Source organism: Dasypus novemcinctus, chromosome 19 (assembly GCF_030445035.2).
Source record: "Dasypus novemcinctus isolate mDasNov1 chromosome 19, mDasNov1.1.hap2, whole genome shotgun sequence".
Lineage (NCBI taxonomy): Eukaryota > Metazoa > Chordata > Mammalia > Cingulata > Dasypodidae > Dasypus > Dasypus novemcinctus.
Genome location: NC_080691.1, coordinates 62199784 through 62219155, shown reverse-complemented (window position 1 = coordinate 62219155; position 19372 = coordinate 62199784). Strand labels below are relative to the sequence as shown.

Below are 19372 nucleotides of genomic sequence, written 5' to 3'. Positions count from 1 at the left end.
CCATGGGGTACTTCCTCCAAAACAATGGAATTTATTCCATTGCTAGAATCACAATAAGTCTATAACAGGACACTAGTAAGTTTACCTTAGTCCATAGCTTGCTTCCCAATCCTGAAGACCCCAGGATGGTGCTGCCCACTCCACCACTAATTTAGGGGAACATTGATCATATACATCCAATAGATGGGACTCTCCTGCTTGCAGTGATAGGCACTCTCCATTATGCGGTATGTTGTTTATCCATCATCTCCTCCCTGTTAGTTGTCCTGGGTGAGTCCATTGAACTGGAGAGTAGGTGCTGCAACTCCATTGAGATTCAGGACACAGCTGGCACACGGACAGCCCAAAGATTCAAGTCTCTTGGACAAATACCTACCAACTCTAGTACTAATTATATGTTCAATAGAAGGACAGAAGAGGCATGCATAGGGAAACCACTGCTGAGTCTAACACTGTCAAACAGGGAGCATAAATATCAGATTAGGGTCCGCTGACAAGGGGTCAAATTCATACTATTTGCCCTTGAGGAGCTTTGTTATTTGAAGTAGTATCTATTTCGGCTGTCAATGTGATGCTGGTGAGATGTGCATAAGTGCTACAGCTGGGAGGGCCTCCCAACTCACTTTGAAATTTACTAAATTTTAATGTCTGAAAGTAAACTTCTGATACACTAGATTTCTTCCAATCCTGCTGGAATTGCAGCCAACATTTCCACAGCCTTGTGCAGAGGCCATGCTCTCCCTGAACGCTGGTGCATAACCCCAACTCTCTCCAAACACTGGAGTGTTTAATTCATACTGCGATGTCTCATTCAATCACCGTTTTATCTTGTCCCAATTAGAAATCCTCAGTTCTTACTTCTGCTCCCATGATTCTGTCCATTTCATCTCTATTTTTATCCAGGCTGACAGTACTTCAGCTCTTGCAAAATTCTCAAAAACATTGTTGATTTACAACGTAGTTTGAAGGGGTCCACGTCATCAGAAAGGAAAAAAAAAAAGAAAAGATCTTTTCCAATTCTAGCTTCCTCTGGAATTGGTGACTGGATACATAAGTTCTATCTATGCCTACTCTCCATAGAAAAGCAAGTTTCAGGTAAGCCCAAAAGTGCAGCCCTGTTCTCTTTGAAGTCATCTTGGGGAAGCATACTGCAGGCTATTGAGAACCACCTCTGGCTTGAGTCTCAGAATAGTCTACCTGGGTAAGTTGAGAATTTTCAGGTACTGTCTTCCTTTGGACACTAGCACACACTTCTACTGACCTCAATGTCTCTTCATACCAAGGATCTCTTTTCTTTCAGTTTCCATTATTATATTCATCGTTTCATTCTAGGGCTTCACTGGAACTGGCTTCAGCATCCATATTTTTACCAACTTTCTGGCCATAATAAGTTACATATTCTATATAATGGTAGCAACTTTCTCTTCTTCTTTCACCTGTTTCTGAACTGCTACAGAAATATCTTTAATATCCATACCTTTCCCAACATTTCCTTCAAAGCAATCAAAGCATTTCCTACCAAGGAACTCCAAATTTTTCCAGTCAATATTCATTAACCATTTCCAAGCCATTTCCATATTTTTAGGTTTATGTAATAGTAGCACCCCACATTCTGGTAGTAAAAGCTCCACTGATTTCAGACTACTATGACAAATGCTACACTTTGCTTTGCTTAACAAAAGGACTTTATTAGTTCATAAAGTTTGAGTCTTTAACCAATGAAAATTTGTAGCATGATTTAAAGTCAGGCAGTGTGATTTATCCAGTTCAAATTTTATTTTTCAATATATTTTTTATTTTTCAGTGCCCTCTGGCCTTCCAAATAATTTCCTAATAGACTTATCCAGTTCAGTAAAAAATGGAGTTGTAATTTTTATGAAGATTGCATTGAATCTGTAAATCAATCTGGATAGGGTAGACATTTTAATGATATTTAGTCTTCCAATCCACGATCATGGAACATTATTCCATTATTTAGGTCATCCTTAATTCCTTTAACAAAGTTGTGTATTTTTCTGTGTGTAAGTCCTTTACATTCTTAGTTAAGTTTATTCCTAGATACTTTAATCTTTTTGTTGCTATTTTAAAGGGAATACTTTTCTTGATTTCCTCAGATCATTCATTATTGATGCACAGAAATGCTACTGATTTTTGTGCATTGATCATAAAACCTGTGACTTAACTCATTTATAAGCTCTAAAAGCTTTCTTGTAGACTTCTCAAGACTTTCTATGTATTGGATCATGTCATCTGCAAATACTGAAATTTTTACTTCTTCCAGTCCAATTTGGAAGCCTTTATTCTTTTTCTTGCCTAAGTGTTATAGCTAGTACTTCTAAAATGATATTAGATTAGTGACATTGGGCATCCTTATCTTGTCACGGATCTTAAGAGGGAAATTCTTTAGCATTTCACCATTAAGTATGATGTTACCTGTGGCTTTTCCATATATACCCTTTGTCATGTTGAGGAAGTTTATTTCTATCTTTTGAAGTGTTTTTATCAAGAAAGGATGCCATACTTCATCAAATGCTTTTTCTGCATCAATAAATATGATAATGTGTTTTTTTTTCAAGTTTTAATGTGGTGTATTACATTGACTTTCTTATGTTGAACACCAGAGATAAAACCCACTTGATCATGTTGTATAATTCATTTGATAAGTCGTTGAATATGATTAGCATGCATTTTGTTGAGGATTGTAGCATCCAGGTTCATTAGAGAGAGTGGTCTGTAGTTTTCTTGTAGCATCTTTATGTGACTTTGGTATTAGGGTGATTTTGGCATCATACAGTGAATTACGTAATGTTCCCTCCACTTGTATTTTTTTTTTAAGCATTTAAGCAGGTTTAATGTTAGTTTTTTTGTTTGTTTATTTGTTTTTCTGGAATGATTGGTAGTATATACCCAAGAAGCCATCTGGTCCTAGACTTTTCTTGGTTTGGAGGTTTCTAATGACTAATTCAATCTCTTAGTTGTAATTGATCTGAGATCAACTTCTTTTCTCAATGTAAGTTATTTGCGTGTTTCTATAAGTGTTCCCATTTCAACTGTTATATTCTTGGCATGCAATTTTTCAAAGAATCATTTTATGATACTCTTTATTTCAATGTGCTCAGGGGTAATATCACCACTCTTGTTTCTTTCTATTTTTATTTATTTACATTTCCTCCATTTTCTATGTTAGTCTGGCTAAGGGTGCATCAATTATAGTAGTCTTACCTAACAAGCAGCCTTTTTATATTTCTAGGGTTATTTTATATTCAATTCCACTTAGTTTTGCTCTAATCTTTATTTCCTTATTTTTGCTTGCTTAGTAATTAGTTTGTATTTTTTAATTTTTATTTGTAATTGTATTTTTTGAAGATATCTTATAGATCACAAAAATGTTACAATAGAAAAGATAAGATGTTCCCATATACCCCCCATCCCACCCCCACTCCTCCCACATCAACAACTTCTTTCATCATTGAGGTTTATTCATTGCATTTGGTGAATACATTTTGGAGCACTGCTGTATCACATGGATAATAGTTTACATTGTAGTTTACACTCTCCCCCAGTACATTCAGTGGGTTATGGCAGGATATATCATGTCCAGCATCTGTCCCTGAAATATCATTCAGGACAAGTACAAGTCCCAAAATGCCCCAACATCACATCTCTTCTTTCCTCTCCCTGCCCTCGACAAAAACCATGGCCACTTTCTTCACATCAATACTATAATTTCTTCCATTACTAGTCACAATAGTTCTATAGTAGAATGCCAGTAAGTCCACTCTAATCCATATATTATTCCTCCGGCCTGTGAACCCTGGGATGGTGATGTCCACTCCACCTCTATATCAATAGAGGGCTTAGATTCCACATGGTTGATGAATGCAATTCTCCTGCTTGCTATTATATGCACTCTCAGTTCCCATGTGTGGTGGTTGACCATCTTCACCTCCCTGTTAGTCGACATGGGTAAGTCCAACGAACCAGAAAGTAGGAGTTACAACTGTGCTGAGGCTCGAGTCCCAGCTGGCACATGGACAGTCCAGAGATTCAAGTCTCCTGAGTATACACCAACCACAGATTCAGTAAATGTGACAGAAGCAGCATGTGTGAAAAGGTCAACTCCATTACACTCAGGAACACAAATTCAAAGTAGGGCCCACTGACATGGCACAGAACTCCAAAGCCATCTGCCATGACCAGAGAACCTGTGGGTCTCTGTAACCCTCAGGAGGACCAATAGCTGGGGTTGTATCTACTTTGGTTGTCTCTGTGGTCCTGCTGAGGTGTGCATAAGTGCGACCCCTCTGATGACCTCCTGACTCTTTTTTGAAGACTCTTAGCTATAGGAACTCATTTGTCTATGCCATTTCCTCCTTTTATTCAAGGTCAAAAAGGAGTTTATAACATACGATCCTACATGTAGGCTGAGATATTCTCCTGGTCTGAGTTGACCCTTTTACTTAAGGTCTCTTTCTAGCTTCATCACCAGTTAGTGATTGGTAGTAATCCCTCAGTTCCAGGGAGGCTCATTACTGGGAGTCATGTCCCACACTGGGGGCAAGGTAATGTATTTACATGCTGAATTTGGCTTCTAGTTTTGCCAAATGTGCAGTTAGGTCTTTGATTTTAGCTCTTTTATTCTTTTTTAATAAAATCATTTCTTGCTCTAAATTTCACTCTCAGCACTCCTTTTGCTGCATCCCATAGGTTTGAAATGTTTTGTTCTAATTTCCATTCATTTCAAGATAGTTACATATTTCTTTTGCAGTTTCCTTCTTGACTCACTGTTTGAGTGTGTTGTTTAAATTCCATATCTTTGTGCATACTCTAGTTCTCTGCCCTTTATTAATTTCTAGTTTTGTTCCATTGTGGTCAGATAAATTACTTTGTATAATTTCAATCTTTCTGACTTCATTCAGACTTGTTCTGAGACCTACCATGTGGTCAATCCTGGGGAATGATCCATATATATTGCAAGTATCAATCTTCATTCCATGGTTTCTTAGAATTTTTTTCATAATTTTCCATAAGCAATCTCTTTTGTTTACTTTTTAACCTGACTTCTTTCAAGAGTAATAGAGTTAATATATAATTTACCTAGATATATATATTTTTTTATTTTGATGTTTCCCTAATTTTGGTTTTGTAGTATTTGTTATTTTTCCTATATTGTGTTCTGTGAGCTTCCTGGAATCTTGGGGTATACAGTTTCCAATTAATTTTGGAAAATTCTCTCATTCTTGATTCAAATATTTCTTTCTCCTCTCTTATTCTTCTGACTATGTAATTAAACATGTCACATAATTTGAAATTGTCCAGTGTTCTCAGTGACTGAATATTTTTCATTCTTTTCTTGCTTTTCATTTCATTTTGGGAAATTTCTATTTACCTATACTCAGAATCAGTGGCTCTTTCCTCATCCATTTCCACACTATTGATGAACTCACCACAGATATTCATCATTTATATTAGAGCATTTTTTGTTTCGGTTTTTCAATTTTTTGTTTCCTGCTTATATAACCCATCTACTCTTTTACGTTGTCTATTAGTTCCATTAGTGCCCTTAAAATACAAAACATGATTTTTTTCTAAATCCCTGTATGACAATTCCAAAAGGTGAATCTTTCTTTGTGTAGATCTAATGCTTAATATTTCTATAAACACTGATTTTCCTTTCCTTTTAGTATGTCACATATTTTTTGAAAGCTTAACATGATGAATTTGCTAATAGGAACTGAGGTAAAAAGGCGTTGTCCTCCGAATTTGTTAATTAGACAGGAACTGGGTTAAATCTTGTGTAAGTTATAATAATAAGTACCAGAGACTTAGTTATTTTATTGGTCTTGTTCTGTCACTCCTTTTGACTATGGGCTACATTAAAATTCGCTCCTCATCTGAAAGCGTGTGACTAGCCATTTTTTCAGCTTTAGTCTAAATTTATTCATAAACTGTGATTAGTATAGTCCACTGTAGGTGCTGTTGTGAGGTTGGAAGAGAAAGCATGTTTTATACAGTCTTATTAAATCTCAATGCTTTGAGCCGAACAGCCGCTGCGCCGCGTCGCCAGCTTAAGTGCAGTGCGGGTCGCGGCCGGGGGCGGCGGTAGAGAGAGCCTCGCCGGGCTCCCGCGCCTTTTCCCTCCATGGTTGCCCTAGGCTTCTACTAGTAACTTGGCTCTGGGGGCTGCGCTTGCCGCCCGCTGGCCTGCTCGGGCCCGCGCTGCCACCACCAAGAGCACCCTCCCTGAGGGCTCCGCTGCGCAGGCTGGGTTGCCTCTACCCACACCGTCCCCGCCGCAGAAAGTTAAGTTTGAAGATGGTGGCAAAGAGGGAGCCATGGACCTGAAGAGGAGGCTCCACCTGGAGCTGAGGATCTGGACCCTGGCAGCGGTTCCAGAACTTGTCCTAGACAATTGCAAATCAAATGATGGGAAAATTGAGGGCTTAACAGCTGAATTTGTGAACTTAAGAGTTTCTCAGCTTAATATATGTAGACTTGATTTTAGTTTCAAAGCTCCCCAAACTACCTAAATTGAAAAAGCTTGAGCTCAGTGACAACAGAATCTTTGGAGGTCTGGACATCGTAACTGAAAAACTTCTGAATCTCACACATTTAAACGTAAATGGAAATAAACTGAAAGATATCAGCACCTTGGAACCTTTGAAAAAGTTGGATTTTCTGAAGAGCCTGTATCTGTTTAATTATGAGGTCACCAAACTGAATGACTACCGCAAGAGCATCTTCAGGGTTCTGCCGCAGCTGACCTACTTGGATGGCGAAAACCAAGAGGACCGGGAAGCCGCCCCCCTACTTCAGTGCGGAAGTGGACTGTGTGGACGAGGAGGAGGAGGAGGATGAAGATGAAGAGTTTGAGGATGAAGAGGATGAAAATGAAGACGAAGATGTGGAAGGGGAGGAAGGTGAAGATGAAGTCAGTGGGGAGGAAGAGGAGTTTGGACATGATGGTGAAGATGAAGACAAAGATGACCAGGATGACGATGAGGATGCAGAGGAGAAAGAAAGCAGGAAAGGCAAAAAGAGGAAGAGAGAAACAAAAAAATGAAGGAAAAGATGATTAAGACGCCAAATAACCTGCAAAAAAACTGTTCAGTATTAGTTCGACTGCTCCTTTGGATTCGGTAGCTATTTACAAAACAAAACAAAACAAAACAAAACAAAAAACCTGTAGCTGTGATATAAGCCCCAGGAAACCCACTCAAAAAACCAAAGAATAGTTCCTGTGACATTCCACCTTCCTCCATTTAGTCCCTCTGGGAAATCTACCACCAAGCTTGGGGACCTCACCCCAACAAAATTGTAAGCATTGTTATGTTTTCATGTAAGACTTGCTGTAGCATGGCTAGCTGTGATGGTGATTCCTAACAACACGTGGCTACCGGCTACAACGAGGTTGTAACAGCATTTTTACTTTCTATACAAAAGAAGCTTTGTAAATAAAATCTTAACAAAAAAAAAAAACAAAAAACAAAAAACTCAATGTTTCAGTGTGTCTGTGAATTTCAGGAATGTTTCCCAGTTGTATATATCCCCTTGTACCTTACACCCTTGTCAGATTGCAGAGTTCACTATCTATTTCCTTGATTAATATACCCCTTTTTATTACTTTTAGTAGACATAAGAAGCCAAAGGGAGGTCTATAACAGGGAAGGTTTTTGGCCCCAATCTGAAATATGTGTTTGGAAAAACCCTTACCCTCGAGAGTGGCTTTATTTATAAGAAGGATTTGAGTCAATTTCACAGTGACTGATTTTCTGCAACCCCTTTGAGAACTAGAAGAGTACCTTTTAGTTCCACACCTTGATAATCTGGTGAATTTCTGTAAAGAAATCCTACAAAATTTTGAGACCTCCTTAAGATAGTGGCACCCAGGAGTTCCTTGCTCTCAAGCTTGCCTATACTCCTCTTCCATCCCTCCAAGGAAATTGCATTTGAGTCTTCTTACCAGTTTATGGCTCTGCTGGCTTCTATGCCAGGTAAATAGATTGCAGTTGTGTCTACATCATATGAGTGGTTTGCTCATTGAACTCAGTTCACTGATGGTTCTGCGAAAAAATATTTTTCTTTTTTTAGACTATGGCTAACTGTTTAGTTTTGTATATTCGGAAATGATCATCAGACTTTTTTTTTTCACAAGTTAAATGTAGACTTATTTCAAATTTTATCTTATTTAACTTTTAAAGTACAGATATTTGTTTGTTCACATAAATCCATTCATTCCATCTTAAAAAGGAAACATAATACACTTCTAGCAGTGCAAACAAAGTTGGCATACCTATCCAAAGATCTTCCACCAGTGTGAAAAAAAAAATTCAAATGTAGTTAAAACATGAACTGGATGCTTTTATCCTTAGGACCACAAGAGATTTTCAAAATCACTTCGATTTTTAAAACTAATCAAATATCATTCACAGCAGGGAAGATGACTTAGCTGATTACTGATATGTTATCAAAGAACATAATTTATAATAAATGCTTAATGGCATAATGAAGGCCTTGGGTTAGAGCCTCTTCAGGAGGAACATAAGACCACTTGTGCAGAAATAACCTGGCTCTCCCCAGGAGAGTCATGTGCTATAGAGTTCCTCCATTGCTTATTCCTCACCATGATAATCAGGCCTGAGAGCTGAGAGGATGGTGCTTATGCTTGCCTAGAGTTTTTATAGGAGATTAGAGAAGGTATACATGACAATAAGATCTTGAGCCTATTTATATTGACTTTCATTTACTAAAGTTACATATTCTAGTCTTTCTCATGGGATAGTTTTGAGGATAAATTAGATAAAATATGTGTCTAGTCCAGTATGTGTCCAGTAAAAAAATATTCTCTTCCTCCTCCTCCCCATCCTAAAACAAATGAAATTAGTCCTTGAACTTTGGAAGTACTTTATAAATTAAAGTAAGTTTTTACTATCAGCACCCTTGTCAGCATGATTCTGAACTGATCCCAAGAGTACCTTTTCTTCTGTAAAAATAACAGTTTATAGTGTTTGAAGTACACATGAGGTTTCATTTTTGTTCAGTGTTCCTTGATTTCCATTGGGAAAAGTTATTTCTGAGGTATGAAACCCCAGAAGATATCCGCAACAAAAACACATTAAATGTTTTTTGAAAATGATGATTCAAAGGAAGGCTTGAGGAGATGTCATATTTAGCAGACAGATGAAGGCCAATGGAGCCTTGAGGGAATTGTTCTAGTTATTACTCTAAAAGGTAAAGTTACAGTATCACATTCAAGGGCTTAAGATAAAACACTACTTTAAAATGAGAATGACTGAACATCTAGGTGATACAGGAAAAGGAAATGGACTTCAGAATAATTTGAATTGGGAAAATGACCCATCAGTGCTAAATGCTTTTGTTACATGAACATCTTGAATCACAGTTTCCTTTCTTTTACTACTATGTCTTCATTGAAATCACAAAGAAGTCTTCTCACAGAACTAAGTAATAGTTATCATTTTGTGAGGATTCAAAATTTCAATCCAAGAGCTATCAGCATCTTGAGTAAACGCCAGGCCTTTCATGTTACCATCATCTGGTTTCTTCACAAATTTGACTCCCAGTTCTTCAGAACTTTTACAAGTACATCAGGAAAAGCAATTCCAATATGACCAAATCTCCCGGGTCTGAAATGACACTATGGTAACTCAGAGTTGCATCTTTTTCTGTGCCCCAAATGTGTATCAGCTCAAAGATTGTTTATTTGGAGAATACTCATGCTACTCTTCCATTTTTACTTTTGGGAATGTCATTTTTATCCTCATAAGTAAAGAAACAGGGTGGAAATTTCAGTGAGAAAATCTAACTTTTCAGTTAAGTGTCATTCCAAGAATTCTATCATAAATATCCAATGACTTCTTAGGATTCTTAATTCGTAGCACAGTCTGCTGCAATAGGAAATCCTAGGTCCTGGGGTCCACATCAGAGCAACAACTGAGGGCTGGCTTGTCCTTAAGGCCAGCAGACATGGGCAGTGGTTCTGCCATAGCTGCACTGCTGAATCTCGAGTGATGTGCCACAGGAACCAAGGAGACACTGACACCCCTCCTGATCCCTCGGATCATCAAACTTTAAACTGCCATACCATTATTTTATACACAGTAAAAATTTAGAAGCAAGTATAAATAACTGCAATAGCACATATAAATATAAAGATGAATATGATTATGAACATGAATATGAATATAAAAACCACTTTCAGAATAAAAAACAGAATTAAGTGAAACAAATATTTTGCTTGTGTTTCCTTTTTGATAGCTATTCTCATGTCATATATGATATCAGTTACCTTTTAGCCATATCCAAATTATCTATAAATAATTTCTCTTAATTTAGTCATCTGGCTCTTAGCTTTCTCTTAAATCATCCATTATCACTGATTTCAACATAGCATTTACAATCTCACTGATGCCACAGTGCCTTTAGCATGACTGATATTCATCTCTAAGTCAACACTAAATTATCTCTTAACCAACTGAATTAACTACATTCCCTAAAGATAAGCCTCATGACACCACCTTTGAAAATCCCTCTTAATTCACCTTTTTTTAAATTCATTTTTTAAAAAATATTACATTCAAAAAATATTAAGTTACATTCAACCCCACTGCCCCTACCCCCCACACCCCCCACAGCAACACTCTCTCCCATCATCATGACACATCCATTGCATTTGGTAAGTACATCTCTGGGCATCGCTGCATCTCCTGGTCAATGGTCCACATCATAGCCCACACTGTCCCACGTTCCATCCAGTGGGCCCTGGGGGGATCTACAATGTTCCGTAATTGTCCGTGAAGCCCCACCCAGGACAACTCCAAGTCCCAAAAACGCCTCCACATCTCATCTCTTCACTTCTATTCCTTATTCTTCCCTTTTCACTGAATCCTTTCCAGGACTCTTTCCTTACTCTGTTCCCCTTCTTCTCTTTGTATGACTGCAAAAAACATTCTCAAATATGCCAATCGATTTAATACTCCCAATGAATCTCTATCCTTATTCTGTTAGCTCTCAATAATCTCATTCTTTCTTGAATATGTTAGTTTATGTTCAGTTTTTGCAATCTCACTATCACTGCCCCATTCTGTTAATAAAAGTCATCTTTCTAAAATCAATAAATTCTCAATCACCCATCTTCTCCAAACCCTTTCAATTACTCTATTACCTCTCTCGTCTCCATTTTCTATCATTACTCTATTATCAATTTATTTTCTTTCCCAAACTCAGTATCATTCATATCTCTTAATTTTCTCAATATTTTCCTTCCCCACCTATCACCATCATATTTTAAAATCCTGCAGTATACCTTGGTAACAAAAATCCCTATCATCTCTCAGTTAGCAGCTTCTCTACATTCCCAATAACATCTGTGTACTCTATAAAAATGTCAAATCTTTATTGCTATTTCAGACTAGTTTTTGGGTCAGTGTTAGATCAGTCAAATCCTTAACCATCCTCTCAGGCCTCTCATTTATGACTCAGCACTTTTACCTATATCACTTTAAATTGAATCTCCTCCATAGGCTGCACCTCCAGCTGACTATGGCTTTTGTATACATGTCAAACATCTCTGGAACGCCTATCTCGATCTTTCCATAAACTTTTTTCAACTCATCTTCAACATCATCTATTGCCTTTCAAAGATTTATTTCAAAATAAGCAATCTCTTTTTATCCACTCTCAAGTTCCTCTCAACCTTCTTTAAATCACCTTTCCATCATCCCCCTCGACCAATTCTCCAGTCCATCTCTCATTGCTCCCTCTCTTTCATCACTTCACAACTCCATTACTTCTCAACCAACACTTGATATCTCAGTAACATCCATAAAAATCAGAAAATATCCAGCATGCATCATGCAAAATAAAATAATGTCCCTAAGGGGGTGGTATCTTGAGATGCAAAGAATTTTATATTTTCAGAGTGGAAAGGGATATTTGTATTTGGATGGGCAATGATTTCCTCAATTGAAATTCAAAATTTTAAGGGAAATCTGATAGAAATAAGTGTAAGAACTTTCCTGACCTCAGGAGAACAGGTGCAAACAATGTGATGGCAGGAGGCCAAAACAATGCCCAGAGGCCGGAGTAGAGGTTGTGTGGTAGGACTGTGGAGACAAAGTCCAAATATTAACATGGACAAAACACAGGACTTAGAGGCCACAGCATTGCATGGCTTTGGAGATGAGAGTGAAAAACTCTTCAGGGCTGTCAGCACAGGTGTGAAAAAGGTATATATATATGAAATGAATTGTTCTGTTTGCTCTGTTGAAAATTACATAAATTGAAGCAAGGACAGAACTTAAACATTTTTTGAAGCATACATCACAGTGATACAAATAAAGGACAGTGGTGTCTTGCAACATGATAAAAATGAGTGTGAAAATACTATACTGTCAATCTGGGATATGTTTTGAAAATAGATGTGATATAACTGGGGATTTAAATTGGTTCTGAGTAATTGGGATGGGTAAATTTGCAATAATTGAAACAGCAAGTCTTAGGTAGAAGACTAGCTAAGAAATGATCTAAAATAAATAAGATTAAGCTTTATATATACCATAATATAATTAAACATATAGAGATGGTTAATTTACATGTCAGATTGGCTGGATTATAGTGTTAGTTGTTTGGCCAAACAATGACCAAGATATTGCTATGAAGGTATTTTTAATATACCAATAACATAAACAATCAGTTGTCTTAAAACAGATTACCAATTCCGGATATCAAGGGCTTGAAGAGATGGTGATTCCCATCAAATCCCCATTCATTTCACTTATTTGACCTGTCGGTAAACAAATGTCAGCTTTCTATCTCACAAGATCAAGTAAAGCAGTATGTTCTATCACTAGCCAACTTACAGATGGTACTAAACCATTTCCAACAAGAGGAAAAAGCAATGTATTCTGCTGAACTAGAAAAGCAAAATAAGCTCATCTATAAATGGAAGACAAAGGCAGAAAATCTGGAAGGAAATCTTGCATCATTACAGGAACATTTGGATGAAGCAAATGCTGTGTTGGACTCAGCATTGTGACCTACACAACAGTTAGATCAGAAGGAAGAAGAAACTGAAAAACTTGAAAAACAAAATGAGCTCCAACAAGAAATGCTTGATTATTTACTAAAGAAATTTATTAATTTAGTAAACAACAAAGAAGGAAAAGTAGACAAAGTCCTAATGAGAAACCTCTTCATTAAATATTTTCACACTCCAAAAAACAAGCATGATAGGTATTAAGATTAATGGGGAGCAGCCTGGGAATCAAAAAGGAGGAAATGGTAGAGCTGTTCACTGAAGATCAGGGTGGAGTTACTAGATAGTGAGTGGGTGGCTAATCTCATCCATCTGTCCCACCACCAAAGCTTCATGTTCTCGATAAGAAACTTGAGATTTACCAGGAAGGACAAAATTAGGCACAAATGTACCATCATGTTTCAAAGATACAGCAGGGTCGAGAACCAGTAAAAGAGCAGGTGGGAATCCATTCTTAGCTCCCCACTCTGTAGCTGTGCCTCTTATCGGCCTTGCTGGACTTGGAAATGGTGAACCTGGGAATATTTTGAAGCCCATTTCAGATGTGTTGCCCACATTTACATCTTTGCCGTGTTACCTGACAACAGCACTGGAGATGTATTGAAGAAATTTTTAAAACAACAGGTGATTCTCAAAACAGAAAAAAACTTCCCACTTTAAAACAGTTAAACCAACCTTGAACATTATATATTTTATCAAAATACAGCCTTTTGGAAGAGTCATGTGTTTGTTTGTAATTGTAATTTTCCTGTATTTAATAAAAATATCTTTAACACTTTTAGAAATTGCAGATGTCATAGACAAAGTATGCTATATAACATGTTTTTTCCTCTGATTTGAACAAATTTAAACTAAATCATGTATCCTTTATCATAATTTACAAAAAGAAAAAGAAAGAAATGCAAAAAGCCATAGATCAGTTCTTTATTTCCTTCTCTGATTATGTGAGAAACAAGCCCTATGGTTAGTAGTCCACAGTGGAGCTCCAGGAGACAGTAAGTTCTGGAGGGGAAGGCAGGGATCTCAGCAGAAATAGGCAGCCATCTTTGCCATGTGGCAGGACCTGAAGATCACCAGTGCTGACACTGTTGAGAAAGCATCTCTGCTGGTGTACTGATTTGGACATTACACAGCCTCAGCAATGTGAGTTTCTATGCTAAATAAATCTCTATTATGATTTACTCAATTTATCTAAATTTGTCAGGAAGAATTTGAGGATTCTATACATTAGGCCTGACTCCCAGGGCAGGACAGGGGTGGTGACATCCAAGCTACAGGTCAGGGAGGAGAGATGAAGAGTATGAAGGTAAGGAGGGATGACTTGCTGGTTCCAGTGTTCCCTTTCGTAGGAACACTCAAAATCACGTTTCTCACTCTAATTCAGTACCTTGATGGAAGCCCATGCAAAAGGATGTAAGAATCTGCTCCTTCCAGAATTAACACTGGGATCCCCAAGCCCATGGCCCTTCCTCTCTGTCCTGACTCTGCACTCCTGTTAACCCACTTCCCCTGGGTCACCTCCCAGTGACTGCATGGCCACTGTCACCACCCTCTCCATCACGACACCTTCTGCTTTGGCACCAGGAAGATACGACAGTCTTGTTGACATCATATCTCTTGTCTGCACACCGGCACATCCCTAGCCTCTTGATCCCCTCCCCCCATTCCATGTGCCACCCCCTTGAAGTCCACTCATGGTCATCTCATCCATTTCCCCATATCCAGAAAATCCATTCCAAGAGCACATAGCTAGCTCACTATAACCTGCTTTATAAATTGGCTTTATGATTCAAGCAGTTCCTGTCTCCACCCCATCTGCTTGTGGGAACCCTATGCCTGAGTCAAAAGTTTCAGCTCACCCAACTTCATAGCTGCTAAGACTTTCCTGTCTTACATAGTGATACTCACATGCAAAATGATGGGATTGACATATTTAAACTACTCCATTCCTTCCCTTCACTGCACCAAGTGAGTTTCTCTCATTTATTATTAATATTTTATTATTTGTGTAAGTAATAATTCTAAATGATGACAACACTAAAGTAAATTATGAGTTTTACCATGGAGTAGTATCACTGACCTACAATGACCAATTAATCTGAATGGTTTGAAATTTCTGGCTGGTATTGATCTATAGCTCTACTGACCATATTTTTTATATGTATATACATGGAGAAATATAGAGATAGAGAATGTGTCCTAGGGACCAGTGTCTGTGCATGTGCAGGAATGCAGACAAAATGAGTTCCTCTCTCTTGGAAAATGCTGAAATCACAAACAACTGCAGCACAAAGTGCTTCATCCAGAGTCACATGTACTTCATAGAACAGTGAAAAGCTGTGTCCTTTCCAAGAAAATCTTGTGAAGCTGATGCCCTGGAATAGAAACACCTATGATCTGAGGACTCGCTAGTTATAAGGATAGAAGGCAAAGGCAATGAGTGTGGAAGTGTGAGACCAGAACCAGGTCTGCCCTTCAGGGGGCTCAGGATGGGAATGGGCTGAGTGGGATCAGGACCAACAAGCACAAGCTCATCCCAGGAGCAGGGACAGGGGAGGCAAGGGAGGGGCTTCCTGCCAGGGTCCTGGGCTTCCTCTCTCACCTCACCTCCCCAGCTTCAAGTTTCTGGCTCCTTCCCTGACTCTGAAAATCACAAGTTATATTTTTAGAGAAAATGTCCATCAGATGTGGGCAGAGCCTAGATTGTCACTGAGGAAGAGGGAAGAGGCCATGACTTTCACTTTTGCCATTGTTATGTGCCCTGGGGGTCCCAGCATAGCCCCCAAGTGCCTTTCCTCGTCTGACTCAGAAGAGATCTGAGGGAGATGATTTAACAGAGCTTAATGAGATTAAGGAGAGAAGAAAGGGAAGTCATATAAATTAAAACAAAAAAGTGATAAAAACTTTCTAGTATCGACTGTGATGGTGATGCCTATCAGTGAATAAAATGAATACCTCTGAATTTTACACTTGAAATGTTTGACATTTACGGTATAACTCAACAACCCTATTTAGAACGGTAGATCAAACATTGCCTGGAGAAATGGGAAGGGCTGGATTTATGAATTATAGATGGAAAAGAGAAAAATTTAGGGTGTTCATTATCTACTTTGTAGTAATGGTCATATATGTTCATGTATATGTAATACTGTTCTTTTTTATTGCAATAAAGTATTCTCTAGAACAGGAATGGATTTTAAATAATTTTCTATGCTAGTTTAGTTCTGACAAAGGGAAGGGTTGGTTAGAAGGTGAAAGCTCTCTTGCAACTGTGGTATTCTCAGGGTTAATTCCAACATACTGGAGCTAGCTTGAGCAATTTAACTGAAGTTTCTGTGTGATACTGACTCTGGCCAATGCGTGAACATTTTTTTCCAAAAATCAGTTAGGTCTATGAGGTTTATTAATTATTTTTGTTTATCCGGTGATGTTTTACCTGAAATTGTCTTCGCATTTTCCACATTTTCTCTATTACCTCTTAAGTACAGTTTTTCTCTTTTTTCATGAAAAGTATGCATTGTGGGGTTCCACTGACTCCTCCTATCCTACAGACTCTGACACTACATCTTCAGCACCTAAATTTCATACAGAAAACCTGGGAAGGAACCTGTTTCATCCAACTCTACACTTCCAGAAGCAAGCACATTGCACTCTGCTGTCATACAACCCAAACTTATTTTGCAATGTTTGGTCCTGAGAATGAAAACATACCCAGGTTATATGTCAGTGTAAATAACTCAGTAAAGTTTTGAAGAAGGTAAAGATTTAAAATTGAAGTAAAACAATGCAGAAAAGACTAAGTATCGGTGACACAATCCTAGCCGTCAAATACAATGGCACTGTATTTAAAAAGAAAATTATTTTTTTCCAACAATTTCTTCAAGGTAGAAACACGGAATACCTTAACACAATCAGTGGCAAAATGACTAAATGAAAAAATGACTTTTATGCATTATCACTGATGACTGCCTCAAAACTTCTTCAATTGGGTATTATTGCTGGTTCAAGTCCTATAAAATATTAACAATCTTGCCATAAATATTTACACATTCGTTTAAAGAATGGTGGTTTGATATCACTTTTCCATTTGCTATAGTGGCATTTTTCACACCCTTAAACTTCCCAATGCTACAATTTTAATAAAAGTGAAGGCATCTTTTAATGGACCAATAGCTGCTGTAAGGAATTTTCAGGTGTTAGACAACGTACTCATGGTTGTGACTCAGTGGAGGACAGTGGAGTTATTCTTGTGGGATGAGGAAGACTTAAAGCATGAAGATCAACTCAGAAAATTATTTCTGTCCACCTGACTTCTAGGAAATCCCTCATTGGTAAATCTTCTGCATTGAGGGACAATAAATCATTGACAAAGTACACACACCCTAGGGTGCTGAATAAAATAGTACTTGGGCTGGTATAGGGACATCATGATTAGAAATGTCCCATCCATATCTAATTTCTCAATTTGAAAGGAAAAGTTAGATGTGCATTAAATACTGAATGAATAGCACCATTAAGGTTCACCTTGAAGGTGCCTGTCTCTCTGGAGCTTCCTTTTCTGGCACATGTTGGATGAAAATACAAATTTCTATCTCAAAGAAAAGAATCATGTTCCTAGATTTTGCATAAAATCACTGCTTCTCTCTCTCCCTAACCAGGGATTTCTGGACCTGTGATTGACATTGACTTAGAGTGGAGGGCATGAATTTAGCTAATGGAGAGCCCTGGTCTCAGCTTGTAGGTCTTTATAATAAGCCTTAACTCTATGGGCAGTTTTGATTACACAGGACTCCACAACTGAGTATCTATTCCCATAGCAAACTAGTGAGTCAGCACATCCTCCAAGGGCACACTTCCCAGACCTGCCATCCTCTCTCAGTGTCCTGTGTTTTGTCCTCCCCAAGGTAATTCTGTATACCAGTGATCTCCCACTAATAACAGAATATATTTGTAATTCTAGAAACCACTTCCATGAATAAGAATTTTCATATATCCTTCACATCATTAGTCAGATATTAGTCCACTTCCTCCAAGAAAATTAGGTTCTCATGTCCCAAGCTACAGAATGAATTGGTAGAGTTCATTATCTCATGCTTTTTTGAGGGAACTGCGAAATATTTATACAATAGCCCCACAGTCTAGTGTAAATTCCTGGATTACCCCATGCAGCTATTCCCCTCTGTCACTCACCTATCTCACAACCTTCTCTTCCCACCTTGCATGATTATCATCTGCTTCCAGAGACTATTCTCAATTCCCAAACTCTGCTCTCAAAGTGGGAGAGACTTCTATCTCCCAACATATTAGCTCTACATCTTTTTCCTTTTAATTTGATTATTATTTAATAAACACCTTGCAATATTCTACATTCCAGTTCATCAGTTCTAGGTATGCTGTTATTCCCTCTGTGTGAACGTACATATATATATATATATTCTCACATATATTATAAAATGGTATAGATATAATGTGGGATTTTTTTCTCTTTCTCAATGTGCCTGTGTGAACAGAACTTACATTTACCATTTCTTTTTTTTTTTTTTTTTAATTTTTTTATTTTTTATTGACTTTGTAATAATATTACATTAAAAATATATATGTGAGGTCCCATTCAACCCCACCCCCCCACCCCCCCTCTCCCCCCCCCCCAACAACACTCGTTCCCATCATCATGACACATCCATTGGATTTGGTAAGTACATCTTTGGGCACCTCTGCACCTCATATACATTGGTTCACATCATGGCCCATACTCTCCTCTATTCCATCATGTAGGCCCTGTGAGGATTTACAATGTCTGGTGATTACCTCTGAAGCACCATCCAGGACAGCTCCATGTCCCGAAGACGCCTCCACCTCTCATCTCTTCCTGCCTTTCCCCATACCCTTTGTCCATTATGTCCACTTTTCCCAATCCAATGCCACCTCTTCTATGTGGACACTGGATTGGTTGTGTCCATTGCACCTTTATGTCAAGAGGAGGCTCAGATTCCACCTGGATGCTGGATGCAATCCTCCCATTTTCAGTTGTAATCACTCTAGGCTCCATGGTGTGGTGGTTGTCCTTCTTCACCTCCATCTTAGCTGAGTGTGGTAAGTCCAATAAATCAGATTGTAGGTGCTGGAGTCTGTTGAGGCTCAGGATCTGGCTATCACATTGTCAGTCCAGAGATTCAAATCCCCTAAATATATCTTAAACCCCAACATTGACTGCACCTCCAGCACATTAGCATGAAAGTCTTATGAAGGGAGATCCCATCTGAGTCCAGATTCATCACACATAAACACCATTTCCAAAGAGGGGCCATCTGCCCT

The 19372-nt window shown here is 38.2% G+C and overlaps 2 pseudogenes; one reads left to right on the top strand and one right to left on the bottom strand.

The window, feature by feature from the left end:
• The first annotated feature begins 6335 nt into the window (after positions 1-6335).
• Positions 6336-7086, top strand: LOC101415242 (acidic leucine-rich nuclear phosphoprotein 32 family member B pseudogene; annotated as a pseudogene).
• A 2375-nt stretch (positions 7087-9461) lies between these two features.
• On the bottom strand, positions 9462-10007 carry LOC101415673 (lactoylglutathione lyase pseudogene; annotated as a pseudogene).
• Positions 10008-19372: the final 9365 nt, after the last annotated feature.